The 8,959-nt window shown below is 42.0% G+C and overlaps 1 long non-coding RNA gene across 1 annotated transcript in view; it reads right to left on the bottom strand.

Annotated features, from left to right (window-relative positions):
• Positions 1–6,002: 6,002 nt before the first annotated feature.
• The window catches only part of LOC307225377, a 216,792-nt gene continuing 213,835 nt past the window's right edge, over positions 6,003–8,959 (bottom strand). Inside the window, exon 3 of the long non-coding RNA XR_013842951.1 lies at positions 6,003–6,190. This is a non-coding gene — a long non-coding RNA (uncharacterized lncRNA). The remainder of the gene's footprint in view (positions 6,191–8,959) is intronic.

Below are 8,959 nucleotides of genomic sequence, written 5' to 3'. Positions count from 1 at the left end.
AAACCAAGTTAAATAAGGACTTTATTTCAAAACAACAAACAGCAACGCTTTTGGGTGTTTTTCCTGCAGGCAGAGTTCAAACTGCAGCTTTTCTCCTTTTGTAGCCATGGCCAGCTGCACCCAATCAGCCCAGAGCTTACAGAAACTGCTCTTAAAGGTACAAACATGTTTCTGTACAGAATGATTCCCTATATATATATATTCCCAATATATATGTGTGTGTATATATACTATATGACTTCCCTTCTACACTTTTCCTGGTTCCTTTGTTTTTCTGTTGCTCTGCGTAATCCACATCTTTTTAATCATTTTTTAATCATTCAATTTGTTACCTATTTCAACTCGACTGGATTTACTCGAGACCTGCTAAGCTATGTATTTGTTTATACTGGTTCTTAAAATATTCAGGAAACATCCATTCCTCCTTGTATTCCCTATCTTCATTTTCTCTTATCCTGTTCTTCAGACCAGCCAGTTCACCATATTCGAACATTTTGCACTGCCATTCCTCCTTGGTGGGTAATAGACTTGTTCTCCACCTTTGTGCCAGTAAGGTTGTAGCTGTGGCATTGGCGTATAGGTTTTTGTTTTCGGGGGACCTCCGTTGTTGTCATCCTCAAGAGGAAAATCTTGTCAGTGTTCATAAAAAAAAAAAAAAGGTTCTGACCTCCCTTTGTCGCCTCAGCCTGGTCCTCTGACCCTTGTCGGCATAAATGAGTCCACAAGAAGAGTATCCTTGCAGAGTACTTTCTGATTTTATTCTTAAAAGACTCTGCAAAAGCGACTGACCAACTATACACACCTCAACACTACTGAGGCATCTAATCATAAGCCTGCATTTTTATTAAAGCTTATATGTTTAATCAGGGCTTGTATTTTAAAATGAGCTTAAAGATTTTCAAATGTTTCATGCCAGGCAGAAGAGCAGCTGCCTAAGAACCTTGGCAATGATTTATAGCAGAAAACAATTCTCAAAGTCGTAAAAGGGGAATTACAGGCTGACAGCCAAGGTTACACTAACCCTACAAATTAAGGGTTGATAAATAGTAAAATGAGCCATATCTTCTTCCTAAGGTTAAAAAGGCCAAGAGCAAATGGGAAAAAGCATCTAGCTGGCAGAAAGAGAACATTTTTGGGAAGTCTTTTCTAAAGCTGTTTCTTTCTTAAACTAAGATCCTTTTAAGATTTCTTTTCCTTTTAAAAGGTTATTTATATATTAAATATATTAGTTTAAATATAATTATGCAAAGGATTTAAGAAATGCTAGATTCTTATTTCATATAGTTGTAAGAGTTGTAACTATCCTGAAATTAAGTCAGCCACCAGCCCGGCCTCCTGCCAGACAGGAGACGCCATCAAGCACTCCTGATATATGGTTGTCAGGCCTTTTGTTTAGAAACCTTCAGATGAAGGAGATCTCTCAATGTTGATGTGAACTCGAAATCCTTGACATATGTTTAAGATAAAAATTCAAGATTAACCATCTGTTTTGGAAGGCAATAGGGCAAGGAGGGCAAGAGGTGAGCTGGTAATTAAGATTCCTTGTTGAGACACATGTAAGATATATTACTACTTATTTGTCATTTATAGTTAGAAGAATATATAGCTTTTTGATTTCCATAAAAGGACAGAAGGAAATGGGTGTATCTTTTGTGATTGGTTCTAGCAAACAGCCAATAGGAATTTCAACCAGGCTGATTGGACAGAGGCAGCCACAGGAGGAGCAAGGGGGCTGGATTAAGGAAATATAAGTGCTGGCCAGAATGGCAGGAGGCCAGGCCAGAGCTTGGTAACCATATACCACTGTGCCTCATATTTATTTGTCTGACAAATAAATTATTTTAATTTCTCTATTGCTGCGTTGAATATTTCATTCCAGCTAAGCGTTAACCACAAGCAGGGTGCTACACTACCAGCTAGCTAGCTTGCTTTCATGCTTTCTTTCTTTCATTCATTCATTCATTCACTCACTTCCCAACCCTTCCCAACCCAACCCAACCCAACCCAACCACAAACTAACATTTCTTACTCTATATATACAACCTGGTGCAGGCTGCTGACTCATGCTGACCCAGCTTTTTAAGCATTAAAGAAACAGCGGCCATTTTAGCCATGACACCCCTTCTGTTTCTTAAATGCAAAAAACCCCAATAGAAACAATACATACATACATACATAAACTAAATACATAAACCCAGTTTTGTCATCAATTCATTATGACATGTTGCTGGCAAAGGCTTGGTAAAGAAATCAGCAATATTATCTTGTGATTGACGATATTCCAGTTTGATTACCCCATTCTGTACACAATCTCTAACATTTGCATGACAGATAGCAATATGTTTTGATGCAGATTTCATTATTTCTGAGCCCGTTAATGCAATGCACGATTGGCTATCTTCATACACTTGGATAGGCAAATCTACTTTACAATCTAGATCTTTTAATATCTGTATAAACCACATGATTGCATTGTATGCTAGCGAGAGGCTCCCATATTCTGCCTCACAGGATGTCGCAACAAATCCTTGTTTTTTTGACCTCCATCCAATTATGGAATTGGCAAACATCACAACCATTCCACTTGTAGATTTTCTAGTAGCTACACAGCTTCCCCAGTCCGCATCAACAAATACTTCTAGTTTTTCATCTTGTGTACTAGTGAGGCATCTAATCATAAGCCTGCATTTTTATCAAAGCTTATATATTTTGATCAGGGCCTGTATCTTAAAAAGCTTAAAGATTTTCAAATGTTCATGCCAGGCAGAAGAGCAGCTGCCTAAGAACCTTGGCAATGTTTTTTCTCCTAGACAAGGGGCCCCCCTGATTTATAGCAGAAAACAATTCTCAAAGTCGTAAAAAGGGAATTACAGGCTGAGAGCCAAGGTTACACTGACCCTACAAATTAAGGGTTGATAAATAGTAAAATGAGCCATATCTTCTTCCTAAGGTTAAAAAGGCCAAGAGCAAATTGAAAAGCAACTGGTCTGGCTGGCAGAAAGAGAGCATTTTTGGGAAGTCTTTTCTAAAGCTGTTTCTTTCTTAAACTAAGATCCTTTTAAGATTTCTTTTCCTTTTAAAAGGTTATTTATGTATTAAATATATTAGCTTAAATATAATTATGCAAAGGATTTAAGAAATGCTAGATTCTTATTTCATATAGTTGTAAGAGTTGTAACTATCCTGAAATTAAGTCAGCCACCAGCCCAGCCTCCTGCCAGACAGGAGACGCCATCGAGCACTCCTGATATATGGTTGTCAGGCCTTTTGTTTAGAAACCTTCAAATGAAGGAGATCTCTCAATGTTGATGTGAACTCAAAATCCTTGACATATGTTTAAGATAAAAATTCAAGATTAACCATCTGTTTTGGAAGGCAATAGGGCAAGGAGGGCAAGAGGTGAGCTGGTAATTAAGGTTCCTTGTTGAGACACATGTAAGATATATTACTACTTATTTGTCATTTATAGATAGAAGAATATATAGCTTTTTGATTCCCATAAAAGGACAGAAGGAAATGGGTGTATCTTTTGTGATTGGTTCTAGCAAACAGCCAATAGGAATTTTAACCAGGCTGATTGGACAGAGGCAGCCACAGGAGGAGCAAGGGGGCTGGATTAAGGAAATATAAGTGCTGGCCAGAATGGCAGGAGGCCAGGCCAGAGCTTGGTAACCATATACCACTGTGCCTCATATTTATTTGTCTGACAAATAAATTATTATTTTAATTTCTCTATTGCTGCGTTGAATATTTCATTCCAGCTAAGCGTTAACCACAAGCAGGGTGCTACACTAGATATCTTCAAACATACATTTAATGTCCCCTTTAGATATCTGATAAGCCTTTTCAAAGCACACCAATCGGCAGTACTCTGTTTAGATACACGTTGGCTCAACATTTGTAGGAGAGGAGATCAAGATGGCGTCGATAGAGGAAGCATTGATTTGAGCTCCACGTTAGTTGTGCGGTTTTTATTAGTTTGTATTAGTTTTTACTAGTTTTATCAGCTTTTTGTTAACTTTTGCGGAAAAGGATCTCTGCAGCTGCTAGGAAACACTTCACTGGCAGGCAGGCTGAGTTAAGCCAAGGACATATTAAGAAAAACTGCTCGGAAAGCCCTGTGGGAACTCCCGTTTGTGCGTAGCCGCTCTCTACTTTAATTGTTTTAAGTGATAAGGAAGATTAATAGTTGAAGGAAACCTGCTGTGAACTTTTACTGCAACTGAGTGAGTAAAGGTAAAAGGTAAAGGTACCCCTGCCCGTACGGGCCAGTCTTGACAGACTCTGGGGTTGTGCGCCCATCTCACTTAAGAGGCCAGGGGCCAGCGCTGTCCGGAGACACTTCCGGGTCACGTGGCCAGCGTGACATCGCTGCTCTGGCGAGCCAGAGCCGCACACGGAAACGCCGTTTACCTTCCCGCCGGTAAGCGGTCCCTATTTATCTACTTGCACCCGGAGGTGCTTTCGAACTGCTAGGTTGGCAGGCGCTGGGACCGAGCAGCGGGAGCGCACCCCGCCGCAGGGATTCGAACCGCGACCTTTCGAACGGCAAGTCCTAGGCGCTGAGGCTTTAACCCACAGCACCACCTGCGTCCAACTGAGTGAGTATAACTCCCTAAAGGAAAAGAATGTGACTAGAGAGAAATCCTTGGGAGGGGAGAAAAATCGCTTACCTGATAAGGGCCTGAGAAGGCCTTGGAACCTCTTCCTTTACCCAAAACTGCCTTGCGGAGAGCCCTGCAACGGAGCTAATGATACTAGTTTAGTTTAAGTTTTTAACTCAACGTTTTAAGGTACTGAGACCCTGAAAGAAGATATATATATATATATATATATATATATATATATATCCTTTTAAACTTCCTGATTATTACCGGGGGAGTACCAGAGCCTCTGCGGTAATCATTTTGTAGCAATTGAAGAAGTAAACTCACCTCTGCATTTCCTCCATGTTGTCTTTCTCCTCTTTTACAAATACCTCATGTCTATTTATCTCAGTCAATGCTTTGTAGCGTGTTTATTACAACAAAATAATTACAACAATGAAGAAATAGTTTACAACTTTAAAGAAACAATGGTGACGACCAGGAGTGGCTGCAAAACCTCAGGCTTTTCTCTGAAGGCTGTAAGACCCACCTTCAAAAGAGCCACTCCAAAGAAAGCACAAAGAAAAATCATTCGCTTTTACATGAACAGAGCAAAATGTGGAACAAATGAGGAAACGACTGAAATGAATGAGAACAAGAACAAGAAGGGAAGAGAAAGTCTACTCTCTCCTACCAATCTCTCTTACAGCCATAGTGAAGGACTGGTTATGCAAAGAAAGAAGTGTACCAAAAGCAGTGATAAAAGCCTGAATATATTGGAACCAACACAAAATACCCTCAATACAGCCGATGAAGCATCCCCGAAACTGAAAGCCAAATCCCAAGTTCCCCCCGAACCATCATTAGATCAAAAAATGGAGGAACTAATGTTAAAACAAATTTCGGAACTGGCCTCAGGAAATATTAAAACTTCGAAAGACTCTTATCCTCATTCCCACGAGACAAATGAAGAGGGTCTCTCAATCATCAAATGGCTAGTGCTCCTTACTGAGGACATTGAATCCATAAAGTCCTACTTGGACATTTGCACAAAAATTCTTACCATCATGGCTGACTCCTGTAAAACTCTGTGGAGAAAACCTGTCGGAATGCCTGAAAAATCGGAAAGTAATCATGGCCTCGCCCCCACCCTCTGTAGGAGTGGCCCTTTAAGGAAGGGTAAGAAAGCCTGCAGAGCTAATGCTTGTAAAAGGAGATCCATAGTTGTAAAAAATGTTAAAAAAGTAAAAACATAAAAAATCTTAAGACAGTGCATTATAAAAAAATGGTTTTTAAAAAGCTTTTTAACCTACTTGAGAGCACAATAGCCTCTGGGACTAGAGGGAACCTGGTGAAGTCTTCAGCCAAGAAGTCAGTTAAACAGGATTTGCCCCCAAACGTCTGTGCTGTGCCAGTGTGGTGTAGTGGTTAAGAGCGGTAGTCTCGTAATCTGGGGAACCAGGTTCGCTTCCCCGCTCCTCCACATGCAGCTGCTGGGTGACCTTGGGCCAGTCACACTTCTTTGAAGTCTCTCAGCCCCACTCACCTCACAGAGTGTTTGTTGTGGGGGAGGAAGGGAAAGGAGAATGTTAGCCGCTTTGAGACTCCTGAAGGGGAGTGAAAGGCGGGATATCAAATCCAAACTCTTCTTCTTCTTCTTCTTCTGATAAAGCTCTGGATTCATTCACCAAGCTGCCTCTGCCCCATAAACTGGCCTGAAACCAGATTGAAATGGGTCTGGATAACCCACCTGGAGGTGGGGGGCACACCACACTCCCCAGTACCTTGCCCAGGAATAGGATGTTGGAAATGGAGCTGTAATGATACAATATGGTGGGGTTAAGGGAGAGGTTTGTCAATAGAGGTCTTGCAACTGCCTCCTTGAGGCGTGTTGGAACCCTGCCTTGACCGCTGCTCATAGAATCATAGAATTGTAGAGTTGGAAGAAATTCCCAAGGATCGTTCTAGTTCAACCCCCCTGAAATGCAGGAATCTCAGCTCTATAGAGTTCATTCAGTTCTCAATTTCGGATTATTGCGAAAGCCACCCAACCTTTCGAAACAATTCTGAAGAATCTGCTTTCCCCCGCCCATCATGCAAATGGCATATAAGTGGACAGTGTTATGATCTGGTATAATTTCCAAGGATTCTTTGAGGGCCTGTAATCAGTTTGGCAGAAGCTCTTTTGAATACGGTAAGGCATTAATTCTTTCATCTTTTAACTGTAAAGTTTTTTAACTGACCTGTCGATCCTGATCCTTACGCGTGAAGCTAAACACCAACAGCCATTAATATTTCACAATGGGTATCTCATAAGATTGTGGTCATTGTCTGAAATATGATGGGTAGGGACGGAGTAGGAATTTTGTATGCTTGGGATTTGAAGGGGGTTTGTATAACTTGCCCTCTCCAAATCAATGCACAAACTGAAAAGCAGCTATCTTATGAAATTCACACTTCTGTGATTCTGCGACGTAAGTAAAACTGCATGTAATAACAGAAATATGGAATACTGAACTTGGGAGGAGAAATGGCGAAGAGCCAGTTTGATTCAACTACCCCTAACAGCAGGGCCGGCCAGACAACCCACGAGGTGAAATGAGGTGAACACCTAAGGCGGCAGTTTCCACCCGCTGCAGCAGATCCCAATGTCAGTACAGTGGTACCTCGGAAGTCAAACAGAATCCGTTCCAGAAGTCCGTTTGACTTCCAAAACATTCGGAAACCAAGGCACGGCTTCCAATTGGCTGCAGGAAGTTCCTGCAGCCAATAGGAAGCCACAGAAGCTTGTCAGACGTTCGGGTACCAAAGAACATTTGCAAACCGGTTTGCGGCATTCAGGAGCCAAAATGTTCGACTCGCAAGGCTTTCAGGATCCAAGGTACAACTGTATTTCTTCTCCTCTGCAAACCCTTGTTGCTTATGTAGATCTTCCCTGACCCACTTCTTCCCTGCCAATGGCAAAAAAACAGGGTCCTCTTCCCCAGGTGTGTGTTTGTGTAGACAAAGAGAGAAAGCAAATCCATTTTAAAAATAAGGTTTTTTTTTAAAAAAAACACACAACCTTTGTGTCAATCCAAATAACCCACCTTGTGATGTTAACTTTCTGATCAAGGATTACTTTGAAATAAAATCTGGAATCGTTTACCGTATTTTTCGCTCGATAACACGCACCCGACCATAACACGCATGTAGTTTTTAGAGGAGGAAAACAAGAAAAAAAAATATTCTAAACGAAACAGTGGATGTATGATTTTTGTGGGTCATGCTGTGGCCACAGACATGCGATCTGACGGTGAGTTTGGGGTAGCCCAATGCAAAGATCCTGAGGATCCATGTGGATCCATGCTTTGTAACCACGTTTTTGCACCACTGCGGCCCCAGGCAACAGTGGGTGCGTGATTTTTTTTGGTGCAGGCTGTAGCCATGGACATGCTATGTGATCTGATGGTGAATTTGGGGTGACCCAGTGCAAAAATCCTGAGGATCCATGTGGATCTGTGCTTTGTAACCACGTTTTAAGTGGGGAGGGAAGGAAAAGCACTCAAGGGACAAGGAGCACGCGTGGAGAAGGATGCTGCTAATAATGAAGAAGAGGGGTATAAGGGGAGAAGGCTCCTCTCCACTCCCGCTTTGCTCCTTTAAAGCAAGCAAGCTCTGCTTCTCTCCCTCCTCCCTGGCTCATCCCCTGGCTTAGCGAGCTGAAAAACTTTGCTGCTATTTAGCAAGCTGAGTGGGGAGAAGGGACAGAGAGCCTGCTTGCTTTAAAGGAGCCAACCGGACAGGAGCCGCTTACACGAGTGTAAGCGGCTCTTCTCCTCTCCCGCTTTGCTCCTTTAAAGAAGCAGGCACTCTATCCCTCTCTCCTCCCCTCTCTCCCGCTGGAAACCACGGAGGAGGGAGGCATTAAGCATTCGTTCCGTAACACGCACAGACATTTCCCCTTACTTTCTAGGAGGAAAAAAATGCGTGTTATGGAGCAAAAACTACGGTAAATTAATTTGCTGCTCTGATAAACTTCAGAGGCATCTCATTTAATGCATAATAAGGATGCCCTGAGCCCATTGTCAACTCCAACTTGCTAGACAAAAATGGGTATCATTTGCTATGAGTTTCTGCCAAAGATCTGAAGTTTGACAAGATTAAATACCTTGTAGCCTTTAGGCAGGTGCCAGGGGGTGGGGTGGGGATACAATCAAACCTCGGTTTTTGAACGGCTCCATTTTTGAACATTTTGGTTCCCTAACGCCAAAACCCCGGAAGTAAATGCTCTGATTTTCAAACGTTCCTCAGACCTCGAACATCCGACAGGGCTTCTGCTTGAGTGCAAGAAGCTCTTGCAACCAATCAGAAGCCATACCTCAGTTGACGAA

This window comes from Podarcis cretensis (assembly GCF_951804945.1).
Source record: "Podarcis cretensis genome assembly, chromosome: 10".
Classification (NCBI taxonomy): domain Eukaryota; kingdom Metazoa; phylum Chordata; class Lepidosauria; order Squamata; family Lacertidae; genus Podarcis; species Podarcis cretensis.
The sequence above is the reverse complement of the archived record's forward strand: the minus strand, read 5'-3'. Positions and strand labels throughout refer to the sequence as shown.